This window comes from Streptopelia decaocto (assembly GCF_964273445.1).
Source record: "Streptopelia decaocto genome assembly, chromosome: Z".
Classification (NCBI taxonomy): Eukaryota; Metazoa; Chordata; class Aves; order Columbiformes; family Columbidae; genus Streptopelia; species Streptopelia decaocto.
The window spans coordinates 68,188,996-68,203,629 of NC_138657.1; positions in this window are offsets into that span (position 1 = coordinate 68,188,996).

Consider the following 14,634-nt stretch of genomic DNA (forward strand, 5'->3'; position numbering starts at 1 on the left):
CTCAGAGTACTACCTAAAACTAAACCACATGACTAAGAGCATCGTCCAGACACTCCTTGAACTCTTGACAGGCTTGGTGCCGTGACTACTTCCCTGGGGAGACTGTTTGAGTGACTGACCACCCTCTCAGTCAGGAACCTTTTCCTAATGTCCAATCTGAACTTCCCCTGATGCAGCTTCATTCCCTTTCCTCATGTCCTATTGTTGGTCACCAGAGAGGGGAGATCAGCACTTCCTCCTCCACTGCCCACCTCAAGGAATCTATCTGTTGGCTGCAATGAGGTCAGCCCTCAGCCGCCTTTTCTCCAAGCTGAACAAACTTAAGCGACCTCAGCTGCTTCTCTGAAGTCTTGCTCTTGAGGCCTTCCACCATCTTTGTCACACTTCTCTGGACACGCTCGAAGTTTGATGGCCTTCTTACATTGAAGCTCCCAAACCCGCACAGAGCAATTGAGGTGGGGCTGTACCAGCGCAGTGGAGAGTGGGACGATCACCTCCCTCGCCCGGCTGGCAATGCTGTGCTTGATGCACCCAGGGCACCATTGCCCTCTTGGCTGCCAAGGCACACAGTTGGCTAATGTTCAACTTGCCATCAACCCAAACCCCCAGACCAAACTCCCAGATCTCTTTGTGGGGCTGTCTTCCAGCCCCTTGACCCCCAGTTTGGGGGGGGGATGTCCCAGTGTGGCAGGTTAATTAAAACAGCAATTATGATTTTGAAATCAGTTGAAAGATCAGGCAATGTTAACCGATTTTGTGGGATCGCTGCATTTAATCAAAGCTACACTGAGTAATGGGACGTGATAGTTTGCACAAATAATAGACAAGCTTTTGAAAGAGACTTTTCAGAATCTTTTCCACTGACAGTACATATGGATCCCTTGTGTGGTATTGATGTGTTTCCATAAGCATTTATCCACTGTATCCAGTAGAGGTCTGGCATCTATTCAGATATATAGAGCCCAAATCCCCACCTTTCTTACCCACTCCATGGGCAGTAGGCCCAGTCTCCAATTTACTCTCCACCTAAGGATCACAAGACATGAGTGGACTCAGGGAAGTTACTGTATTCCTTCTATAGCATCTCTACGGTGTTTAGTTCTTCTGTTTGGAAATTATTCCACACACAAAGGAAATCAATACTGTTCAAAGTGCATGCACTGTGGTCCTGATCAAAGGTACTGGAAGGCTGGGGAATAATCCAACCGATTTCTTTGGGTCAGAGCCAGAGAAATAATGAATTCAAAATGCTAACTTTGTTTTTTTCTGAGTGACTGAAAATACTGTAAGGGAAAATGTAGGAAAAAAATGCAAACCTACATGGATTAAACCTAAATTTGTGGCCAAATTTCTGTCTGACTCTGGACTGAAACATCTGCAGTATATAAAAGGTGTAAATCAGATCAGATTTAACCTCTGAAATGTTGGTGTGAGAGCCAGTCTGAAGATCCATTTATTTTACAAAGCTGAAATCTGAATGAACCTTAAGGGAGGTGAAGCAAGAAAATATAACTGACCTTGGAGGTGTTTGTTGCAATCCTTGCAGCACTTAAGTGACTATCTGTCTCTCAGGCTTTGACACTTGTATTTTTAGGTAGGGTTTATGCCAGTTTTACTGTACCATGCGTGAGTAAATCAGATGGAAGAAACAGTAAATTTGACATGCCTTGGAAGCAAGAGAAAGAAATTGTTTCATAATCAAAATCTAGAAAAACATGTCTTATTGTAAGTCATTTTAAAATAAAATAAAACAAAGTGGCAATTACTGTAAAGTTTCATATTAGAAATACTGAGATTTAATGGCGTTTGTAAAAACAAATGTTGAACTTCCATGTTTGTTGAAAAACAATGCAAATGCAAACTGTATTTTCTTGAAATATCAAAACTTGAGCCACTTCTGATCAATTTTTAGGACATCTTAAGTATACACATGCTGTATAAGTACACATAAGGAAGAGAATTTCCATTTTTTTGTATTATTTGTGTTACAGTTAGGTACTTGTTCTAAATTATGAACATTGAATATCTGCTTTGTATTTTGTCTTGAACTTCAATCAGCATTGAGTTAATATATAGGAAATAAACTGACTGATAATCTTAACTGTTGCCTGGAAATGTATCCTAGAAGATGCATTTTTGGATTATGTGGGGCAAGAGAATGGATCATGGTATGACTGGCTGAGTAGATGAGGGCAGAGCAGCAGATGTTGTCTGCCTTGACTTAAGCAAGGCTTTTGACACTGTGTCTCACAACATCCTCATAGGCAAGCTCAGGAAGTGGGAGTTGAATGAGTGCATGGTGAGATGGACCGTGAACTGTTCGGATGGCAAAGCAACAGGGTTGTGATAACAGTGCAGAGTCTGGTTGGAGGCCTGTAGTTAGTGGGGCTCCCCAGGGGTCAGTACTGGGTCCAGTCTTATTCAATCTGTTCATCAGTGACCTGGATGAAGAGACCAAGTGCACCCTCAGCCACATTTGCTGATGATACCAAGCTAGGAGGAAGGGTTGACACACCAAAAGGCTGTGCTACCATTCGGCAAGACCTGGACAGGCTGGAGTATTGGGCAGAGAAGAACCTGATGAAGGGCAGGTGTAGGGTCGTACACCTCAGAGGAATAACCACAGGCACCAGTACAGGTTAGGGCTGGACCTGCTGGAAAGCAGCACCGCAGAGAAGGACCTGGGAGTTCTGGTGGACAACAGGTTGATCATGAGTCATCAATGTGCCCTTGTGGCCAAGAAGGCCAGTGGTAGCTGGGGTGCATTAGGAAGACTGTGACCAGCAGGTTGGGGGAGGTTCTCCTCCCCCTCTGCTCTCTCCTGGTGAGGCCGCATCTGGAGTGCTGCATCCAGTTTTGGGCTTCCCAGTTTAACAAGGACAAGGAACTACTGGAGGTAGTCCAGCGGAGAGTTAAAAAGATGATTAGAGGTCTGGAGCATCTTTCTTAAGTGGAGAGGCTGAGAGAGCAGTGTCTGTTCAGCCTGGAGAAGAGAAGGCTGAGAGGGGAACTTATCAATGCTTATAAATATCTCCAGGGTGGGTGTCAAGAGGATGGGACCAGGCTCCTTTCAGTGGTGCCCAATGATAGCATGAGGGGCAATGGGCACAGACTGAAGCACAGGAGGTTCCATCCAAACATCAGGAGAAACTTCTTTACTTTGATGGTGCCAGAGCCCTGGAACAGGCTGCCCAGAGAGGCTGTGGAGTCTCCTCCTCGGGAGACATTCAAAACACTCCCAGACACGATCTGTGCGATTTGCTCTGGTGAACCAGCTTTAGCAGGTGGGTTGGACTAGATGATCTCCAGAGGTCCCTTCCAACCCCAACCATTCTGTGATTCTGTGAAAAATAGAGGAATGTATATTGAGACAGCAAAATGTAAAATTTCTTCCATCTTTTGCTGTAGAATTTCAAGCAATTGTCAGTCAGTTATCACCACACATCCCACAAAAGTGAGTACAAAGGTGAAGATGGTCATCTTCAGAAACAGTTTCCTGCATTAAGAACCCCTTCTATAGCATAACATTATGCTGCTAAGTCAGTGAACATGGAATTGAAGCTTTCTGTCGCTCTTGCAATGGTCCTGCAGGGAACAGCCAGCAGTATTTCTTAAGCTATGGTTCAGACACCCTGAGGAAAACTTAGAGTTAGCAAATGGAGATTGAAAAAAAAAAATCTATGAAAAGAAAAAGCTTCACTCACTGCAAAAAATTACTGTCAAGAAAGTAGAGACGACGGTTTGTTATGCAATATTAACAGCATGCTTCACATACTTTGTGTTTCTTGAGACACAATGATGAATTTTTGTTTCTCTTGCTGTAAATACTTCCCAGTATTCAGTTTTCTTTGTTTATAATGGTAAAAACTTTCAAGCCCTGATTCAGCATTGATAAGCATTTTGAAACATCAGCCTACTGATTTTGTTTTGGTGAACCATTTCTGTAGCCTCGCATGGCACAGACAAGACACTAGGGGTTACCTTCGAACCACACGTATGGATCTGAAGGCAGCAGTGTTTCCTTGCCATGGCATGCCACAAGACCAAAGGAGTTTGGAAATTCTGCAGTCAAAATCTTAACTCCAACCTGATTCTCCCCATACCTTTCACCAAGAGCTCTTACCAATGTAATTTCTTATGGGAATGTTAATAAAATATTTTACATTTGAACTAGAATGACAGCGTACTGTATTTCAGGGTGTTAACAAACAAGTTGCTTTTCCTGATTAACTATTTTTGCCAAATTCAGTGTGCAGCATGTAATCACAGATGTCATGAACTCTGCGTCACAAAGCAGACTGCCTACCACAGTTTCGGGTAGTAATAACAGCCAAACGGTTCAGAGCTGCACAAAGTCTGTGTCTCATCCATTCGCCTTTGACTTCGCAGGGTATTCTAGTTTATTTAACACAGTGAGCACACAACAAACAAACTCTAGTTTTCAGTGCAGTGAGTATCCCATTTGCCAGAATTTACATTCACTTACAGCTACTGCTGGCTATGACTGCTCAGAAACCTTACAGAGCAAGACAGACGGGCTTTATCTGGCAGAGAGGCAAAAGAAAGCTAAAAAAGCAAGCAGCTCTGTTCATAGAGGGCAATAATATAGTTGTAAAATAATACTATCAAGGAGAAAAGAAATCCACTTTATAATTGCTCGAAGTTCTTTCTCACAGGAAATGGCTGAGAAACTGGACCAACAAAGACAGTGAAGAATAACCATACATAGATTGTTAATATTCGATTAAAATAAGTTAAGATACTATGAGTAAAGGAATTCTTGAAGGAACTGGGACCACGTACCCCCCACTCCCAACCCCTGGTAACATGGTGGGCATAACACCATTTTATAAGGCAAGCAGCCATTCTCTGGGATCGAGCAGGTCGCATGTTTGTTCCTTTTCCCCTCCTTACCAGTCCCTGAAGGCCCTGTGCACCAAGCAGACAAACCAAACAGGCTACTTCTTCCCTTCCCTACCGGTCACAGGTTCCTGGGCACCAGGCCCGTTACTCCCTTGTCAGCCCTGAAGGTTCCAGCACCCGCCCAACCTGGTGGTGTTGGTGCCCCCACCACAGAACAGGGAAACGTAACAGCTCCCAGGGCACTGTCTGTAAAACCGAGCAGTTACAAGTCCTAAAGGGGAACTTGGACCAGAACGGCTGCTGGACAGTGAGACCGGGCCCCCTGGGTGGCCAGGGATGCCCCCACCACTGTCTGCCTCCTCTGAGGACTGAGGAAGGGACTCGCATGCTTTTACGTGATTTTTGAGTCTAAATTATGATTGTTATATTAATAAAACAAACCACATGTTAAGATCCAACCTGATCTGCAGAGAGTCTAGGTCACTAGAAACCAGAAATGACGTTGTATTATAAATCCTGTATCATGCTACTTACAGCTTGTACTACATTGATTCTGCTTGTAGAAATCATGTGCTATTCTAACTTCCTGTTAAGAAAATAAAGCTTAAATTATAACTATGATTTAGTGCCATCATAATTCTGTCAAGGATCTCTAAAAGAACCTGTTTGTCCCCTCAGTGTCGAGTGACAGAAACGTAACTCTAAATCTATACATTTTCATCCAGACAGGATTCAATCAAGTGAGCAATTAATCATGTACAGTGTTAGCATTACTATTTGCATGTAAATTTGATGAGCACTTTGCAACACTCTTCCCAGTCTGTTCTGTTTTTCCCTGGAGATGTTACTAGTTCCACTCTGTTGCCTTCTTTGTTCATCTGTCTTGTACTTTGAATTCCCCACCTGCATTTCTGAGGCAGTTACAGAAAGCAGCAATCTCCAGCCAGACCTTCCCAGGGCAGAGCCTCATGTCTCTTTAGCCTCCTGTGGGCTTTCCCTTAGTAGAAGAAAAAAACATAACAAAACAAAACTGTATCCTGCACCGCCTCAAGCCACACATGGAGCTGAGGGAGCCGAGGGATTGAAGACAGGGCCTCTGGTCTCCACCCTTCCCGGGATCCATGCGAGGTGATCACAGGTCCTCACTGTGGCACCAGAGGCAAACTCTGTCCCAAGGCCATGACACAAGGCTTCCTCCATGACACTCTTTTTCAGATAATTCAGAAGCTGGTATCCCAATGGTACTCCTGCAAAAATACCATTACTCAGCTCCGAGGAGATGGAAATCAGCTATTGAACCTTACTCTTAGTTGGCTGAGAAACAACATAGACAAACTCCTACTTATGGCATGCACCAATTTTGAATTTCTGAAGCTGTTTTACTGTGCCTTGGTCATACATTCTTCCAGTAACTTTCAAGCAATCTTGAAGTTCACTTTAAACCCTGATGATGCTACTTATCTCACAGCCTGAAAAGATAGCTGTAAAATAAGTCAAGAACTACCACTTATTTTCCACAACTGTTTTATAACAGTACTTGGAACAGAAAGTGCCAGGAGTAACCATGAAAGTTTATCCTAATTCTATAATAGGTAACTTGTTCCGCCTAAGCAGTTCACATTCACAGCTCCAGCTAATCCCTAGCACGAACCAGATGCAATTCCATATTCTCATAAAACTGTAAAGCATAAGTGGTAGGAGAAAAGAGAAATACTGTATATACTGGGGTGATAGACTAAAATCTGTTCTGCATTTTTCACTGGGAAAATGATTGTTAGGGACATTCCAGCAGACTTTTTCCTGAACACTGTGGACCAGACTTTCTTTCCTTTACAACAACAGTATAAATCACTGGAGTGCAGACACAGCTCATCACTAGAGTGATCATCATTAGCATTGTTATAGCAGTTCCGCTTGCACGCACCTCCTGCTGAGCAGCACATAACGCTTTCAGGAAGTACACTGCTCCATCTGGCAATGAATGTATAACTGGGTAAATTAGGAATCCAGTCACTTGGAACTTTAAAGATCAAAGATATTGTTTGGGGTTAGTCCTAGGAATGATGTCTGAATAGATCTTTCTGTTGAGGTTGATTTGTCACCAAATTAAGCTAGCAACTCTCCAGGCATACAGGACTGTAAAGCATGTCAGTCAATCTTCAGCAGATGAGCAGTGATGAAGCCAACCACGCATGCAGAAATCAGCGGGAAGGTTGCCCCACAGAAAAGGAGGTGTAAACCAGGCACAGCAACGAGGTGGATTACAGCTGTGGGACTGTGCTGTAGCGCCTGTCCTTTTCCTGCAAGAAGCAGCCTAAGTAACCTCTGAATAATCCTCTGAAAAAAAAAAAAAATACTGACCTGCATTGTGGGGAATATTATTTGGTTCATTACGTAAACCTTTTTGCTCCTTTTTTAGCACTGAAATCAAAACATGGCAAATACAGCCACATGGTATGATTTTTTCACAGCCCACAGGTTTTTCTAGCACATCAGCTTTTCTATTTCAGAAATACAAAATACAGCTTACAGGACAGTATGATTTTTACAAAAACTCTAGTATATATGACTTGCAAGTATTTCAGGAGGACCTGTCTTACCATTCAATGGCTTGACTCAGCCCTTCTCTATTGTTGTCAGCTAGAGGACACTAGATGATGTGCAATCTGCACGCAAACTTGATGCACCAGCACTCAGCCAGGTTTCTAGAACAGCTGAAAAATGGGCAAGCTCTGGCTAAACCCTAAAAACCCCCGCACCCTGCATTTGTAGACCTTGGACTACACCTAGATTATCTTAAATGTTGTAACATAAAGGACTCAAAATGCTGTTGTTTCTGAAAATGCATCACAAAAACAGCTTGCCTAGCTATTCTGCATCTGTGGTATAATGTCTGTCCCGAGTACAGGCTAGGATCACAGACATAGCAACATGACCATTGTCTCTAAACAGGCTTTTGTTAAGAAGTGTTATGCTTTTCTGCTCACAGAAAATGTGAAGGTTTCAAGAAGACCTACAGCCTCACAGAAAACACATTGGTGCATTCTTGAAGGCTCAAGTCCTCCTTGGAATTTAACTTACAGCCTGCTGACATAGTTAGTCTGTCAAATATACTGTATTTCCCAATGAAATTAGAGAGCTACAGAGATGGGACATAATTTAATAAGCAAAAGTAAAAACAGTTTCAGGTTTTGAAACAAATAATAGTGCTTAATTTCCAAGGTATGAATGAAGGAGGACAGTGCTAAAATACAAGGACCAAACAGAACAGGAGTAGAAGGCCTATTCTACAAATGTGAGGGGACTGACACTGTGAAGCAGAAGGACAATTCATCTACTCTACAGCTCCTGACAGAGGTCAGCCTAGACACCAGTGTGTATGTGCATGAGGTCACATCTAAGCATGTCTGAATTTGGTATGCTGGTGGAAGAAGATGACTCAGTGAATCCTGAGACCTGTAGGCTACTCCAGCTTCTACAAACAGTAAAAAGCACACCAAAAAAATCTTGAACATCACCACCCCTGGGAGGGAATTACTGGAGCATGAAAGGCCGCAGATGTACATGGGGACTGTTTATCCAAATGCTGCCCCCAACATACGCTAAAGGCAAACCCCAGCTGCACGAGCTGGCTACGTTGGTTTCATGTTGTTTGGGGACTTCCTTAAGCCAGAAAGAACTGCACCATCTCCTGATTCCTATACACTATGTGGTGCAAAACAGCCAGAAGGCAAATAAACAAATTTCCATATAACTCCTCCCTGCTGCTTTGGATGCCAACAGTCCCAGGGACAAAAACCTTTGACAGGCACCTCAACTGTTCATTTTTTCACTTCATCTAGTTTTTAGTTTAAGTATGAAGCCTACAAACACTTGCATTCACACTACCTTCACAGGATCAAGAGCCTTGAGGCAGTTGCCATCTCTCACCACATAAGACTCATGTCTGGTGGGGGCAGATGAACCCCCTAATGATAAAACAACAAAATGTGAGCTGACTGACCTGTGAAGGTCACCTGAGGGTGAGCCAAACAACGTTAGAAACCAGCACAAATGCAGAGGTCCTTAAAATGTGGCTGATCATAATAAATATTGTAAAATGGTCCTACCCACTAAGGTCTGCTCACTATGTTCCACAGCCACATTGTTCACACATGTGGCTCTAATGAGGCATCACCGCTTTCAACTCCTGCTAGTCCTGCAGAGCCAACAATACTGAAGAGATAAAGAACATCTTAATCACCACATGCATTACCAACACCATTTTACTGTGACTGCCAGCTACATTCAACAGGTTTGTAATGCCACCAGTGACAATGTCAAACACTAATGTCACAGATCTAGCATAGATTTTGGCCCACACAACCATGTTTCCATTATCTATGTCCTCCTGCACAGTCACAAGTTGTGAGTTCAAGAAGCACCCTTGGATCCCAGCTGGGTCCTTTAAGGTGTCAGTGATGAATAGTTATTAGGAACTCATTGTAAAACAGTAGCCCACAAAATGCTACTGCTGAGAGAAGATCTGACCCTCAGGCCATACTCAGTAACCTCTGCAAATGCCTGATGCAGCTGCTGGAAATAACAGAACGCAAGAGGACCAGCCACAGTTTTGAAGCTATGGCTTAAACCCAGGGTTCCTCCTGTTTCAGTAGATAATTCTAACACCTTCAAATCTTGTTTAATCTTATTGCATCATTTTAAACTCAACATGGAAAAAATAAGGCTCCAGGGAGACCTTATTGTGGCCTTTCAGTACTTACAAGGGGCCTATAAGAAAGATGAGGATAGACTTTTTAGCAGCGCCTGTTGCAACAGGACAAGGGATAATGGTTTTAAACTAAAGCAGGGGAGCTTCAGGATAGATATGAGTAAAACATTTCCTTCAGTGATGGCGGTAAAATACTGGAGCAGGTTGCCCAGAAAGGTGGTAGATACCTTGTCCCTGGAGACATTCAAGACCAGGCTGGACGCTCTGAGTAACCTGATCCAGTTGAAGATGTCCCTGCTCACTGCAGGGGTGTTGGATTAGATGACCTTTGAAGTTATCTTCCAACCCAAACTATTCTATGATTCTATGATAATAAGCAGGTGCAATCATCTGCCACAAGTTACATGTTGGTTGTGACATAGGAGACTGCTTAGATGTACATGGCTGAAATTTCCGAGATTCTAGCACAAGCCTAGAAATTAACAATTCAATAAACAACTGCAGATGTCTCCAAATAAAGAAAGTAAGATCTGTTCAACTCAACTTCAGGTGCCTTCTAAAAACTGGGAGAGTAGGGCAGAATCCACATCTCCATTTTTCCAGTACCCAAACTCACCTAAACCAATACTCAACAGAAATGTACAATAAAGACTTCAAGTGCAGCAGTTATTTCCACCATTACCTGCCAATATCCTGCACAGCACACCAAATCCCAGATGGTGTGAGGAAAGTGTTGCATGATCAAGCTGAGCTTCAACCAGCCCAGGATCTCAATAGCAGTAAGATGTCCTAGAATTCTGCCTTCTGCCTACAGAGGAAATAATAGACATTCACTATAAAAATAATGATTAGTGTTTATATGATTATAACTACTAATTAACCTATGATTTGTTCAGATTCATTAGTAATACAAAAGGTTGGGCTGCAACTTATCTGCAAAAGAATTATTAATCCCTGCACTACACAAATCCTGTTAGAATGGCTTTTTCATTGCCACGATACCTTCACTGCAACATAAGGGCAAGTTACATTGTTGAATCTATTTCTCACAAACCCAAAAACAAAAAAACGAAAGCAAAATAAACAAACACAGGGATTATAGCAAGACAGTGCAGTAACATAAGCTGTCTTCCTTCTATTCAGTAACATCATTCTCTGATGATAATCAATACATTAAGGCATAATAGCAACAGAGCAATGAAAGACTTCACAATGAGACTGTAAGTAGCTTATGCTACCAAAAAAAACGCAGCTTAAAGTTTACGAGAATACACAGAAATCTGGGTTCTCACAGCTTCTAAATGCACCCACTTCTCACCCATTTTTAAGGTTATTGAGTTTGACTCACAGTCAGATTTGCTCATGCTACAGACTAACTTGGCCCAGCTGCACTGTCAGCTCCTTTTCTGTAAAACAAACCTCTCTCCCAGCATCCAGTCTCTTATAGGTCAGGATCTTTCAACTTCCACATCTGATGGAAAACATCTTCAGCAACTTACAAATCACTGGATGCGGCTGAAGCTATAAAATATAGAATCATAGAATAGTTTGGGTTGGAAGAGACTCTCTTCTCCACACTGAAGAACCCCAACTCTCTCAGCCTGTCCTCACAGCAGAGCTGTTCCAGCCCTCTGATCACTTCCATGGCCTCCTCCGGCCCCTCTCTGACAGGTCTGTGTCTTTCCTGTACTGAGGGCTCCAGAGCTGGACACAGGACTTCAGATGACATCTCACTAGGGCTGAGTAGAGGGGCAGAATCACCTCCCTCCACCTGCTGGCCACGCTGCTTTTGATGCAGCCCAAGAGACCATTGGCCTTCAGGGGTACACATGCACATTGTCAGCTCTTGTCCAGCTTTTCATCCACCAGTATCCCCAAGTCCTTCTCCACAGGGCTGCTCTAGATCCCTTCATCCCCCAGTCTGTATTGATATCAGTGGTTGCCCCAACCTAGATGCAGGACCTTGTACTCAACCTTGTTGAATCTCATGATGCTCACGTGGGTGAACTTCTTGAGCTTGTCCAGGTCCCTCTGGATGGCATCCTGTCCCTCAGGTGTCAACTGCACCACTGAGCTTGGTGTCATCTGTAAACTTGCTGAGCGTGCACTTGATTTCACTGTCTGTGTCAGGGGTGTCAAACTCATTTTCACCAGGGGACCACATCAGCCTTGCAGTTGCCTTCTGAAGGCCCAAATGTAACTTTAGGACTGTATAAGTAGTCCTAAAATTACCTTCAGACCTTTGAAGGTAACCGTGAAGCTGATGTGGCCACTGGTGAAAATGAGTTTGATGCTCCTGGTCAATGTCATTGATGAAGATACAATAATAAAGAGTACTGGCCCCAATACGAACTCCTTGGGGACACCCCTTGTCACTGGTGTCCATCCTATCATTGAGCCATCCACCAGTACTCCCTGGATGAGACCATTCAGCCAGTTCTTCATCCACTGAACAGCCCACCCATCACACCCATACCTCTCCAATTTAGAGAGAAGGATCTTGGGGGGCACCATGTCAAAACCCCTACAGATATCCAGATAGATGACATCCATAGCCCTTCCTTTCTCCATTGATGTAGTTACTCCGTAGCAGAAGGTCACTAGGTTGGTCAGGCAGGACTTGCCCTTGGTGAAGCCACACTGGCTGTTTCAAATCACCTCCCTATCCTCCATGTGCCTCATCACAGCTCCTAGGAGGATCTGTTGGACTAGATGATCTTTGAGGTCCCTTCCAATCTCTAACATTCTGTGATCTGTTCCATGGGCTTCCCAGGCACAGAGGTGAGGCTGACAGGACAATAGTTCCCAGGGTCCTCCTTTCTATCCTTTTAAAAAAAAATAGGTGTGATGTTTCCCTTTTTCCAGTCACCAGGGACTTCACCTGACTGCCATGACTTCTCAAATATCTTGTTGAGTGGCTTAGCAACTACATCAGCCAGTTCTCTCAGGACTCTAGGATGCATCTCATCTGGTCCCACAGACTAATGTATGTTCAGGTTCCTCAGGTGGTCATGAACCCGACCTTCTCTTAGTGGGAGGGACTTTGCTCCTCCAGTCCCTGTCTTGTAGTTCATCCACTCGAGAGGAGTGGGAAGAGAGGTTGCCAGTGTAGACCAAAGCAAAAGTATTATTGAGTACCTCAGCCTTGTCCTTGCCCATTTTTTAACCAGGTTACCAGTCATGTTCATTGGGGAGGCTGTGCTTTCTTTGATCTTTCTTTTCTGGTTGAGGTACCTGTAGAAGCCCTTCTTGTTATTGTTTGCGTCCTGTGCCAAACTCAGCTCCAGCTGCGCCTTAGCATTCCTGCCCCCACCTGTACACAACCGGGCAGTGTCCCTGTGCTCTTCCAACATAACCATCCCTGCTTCCACTTCCATTTGCATTTCCTTCTTGCCCTTTAGTTTGAACAGCAGGTCTCCATTCAGCCATGAGCCTTCCTTTCCTGATTTCTTACACCTGGGGATCACAAACTCTTGCACTCTCTGGAAAGCATCCTTAAAATCTGCCACCTCTGTTCTGCTCCCCTGTCCCTGAGGGCAGTTTGCCAGGGGGTCCTGTTGACTAACTCCTTGAAGAGCTGGAAACTTGCTTTCCTAAAATTCACGGTTCTGACTTTTACTCTTCACCTGACACACATCCCTCAAGACTGGTCTCAAAAAGAACAATGAATAGCTTAGAAAAAATCAGGAGCCACATTGCATATATTTATGTAAGCCAAAGATATGTTGAGTACATGTTAGTACTTTAAAATACCTAGCTTTAAAATCTCTCTTCTTTACCGATACAACCATCTTGTCAGTCACTTACGGCTGTAATGTAGTCATCAACACAAACTTCCCAGTAGGCTTCCCTATTTCTGCTGAACATTAACTCTCCAGTTTTGTAACTTGTTCAAATCTTTTCTCACAAACAGCATGATCAACCAGCTTAGCTTCCACGCTCTGGATTCTCAATGACTCCGCCCGACCTCCCACCAAAAATACCAGCTTCCTCCACTCACCTCCCACCCTGTTATATCCACATACACAAGTGCTTTTCCTGGACACTGTTTTGATCACATCTTGTTTTTCATCTAATTCTTCCACTGATTCTGAGAACAAATACAAGCTTTTCTCTTCAAGTGTCTTCCAGTACTCTTATCTGTACCACAATGTGACATTTAAGTTTTCAGCAGAGATACAGGAAATCACTTTAAGGGAGGTGAAATGTCTGTGTGATTTTCCACCCGCAAAACACACTGGTAGCAGAAAATTTCACAGAGCTAGATGAATTTCCTCCACACACCCAGCAAATCAATATAGTAAGATACACAAGTATTGATTGGGTATTTGAGGTATTGAGCTGTGAATATTTTAAACCAAGTGATCTTCCTTGGTCACGTATGTTAAATACACACCGCTAATTAGGATAAATTCTCACTGGAGACACTTCCTAAGAGACACAACCTGAAACTCACAACACATCAAAAAACAAAAGAAAAAAATCACATCTAATGACTCAAGAAGCCTTCTAGAGCTTTAAAAACAATGTTCTTTTAAAACCATAGTAGGCAGGTTCTTGTTTTCCTATATATACCACACTATCTTAATAAAAGATGTAGTTTCACCATCTTCCAAAAGAATTGTAATTGGGTTTTTCTATAGCATATACTAATTTTAAATCAGAACAAAGCCCTAAAGCATGAGGTTAACAATTATGAAATATTTCTAAAAATCTTGCAAAAACTATGAAAAAAAAAAAATCTCACCACTGCATTGGAGTCAAATTGTTACAAAGCTTGATCTGACAAACCCAGGACATTCCCTCAGCTTTTTAAAAATAAAAAGCTCAAACAAACTTTTGTTTCAATAGAAATGTAGGCATCTGTTTTCATTTCTCCATTGCCCAAGATATTTGGAATGGAGATACAAAGCCATTTTCCTTGAGCAAGACTACAGATGTGCATCTGTAACGGCATAATTACAGTACGGTTACATAGAAGTTCAAGCTAATGAGAAACATAAACACAAGTATTTTCAGTTTCTAGCAGTTAATGACTGACTAGAATGACCGTAACTCAA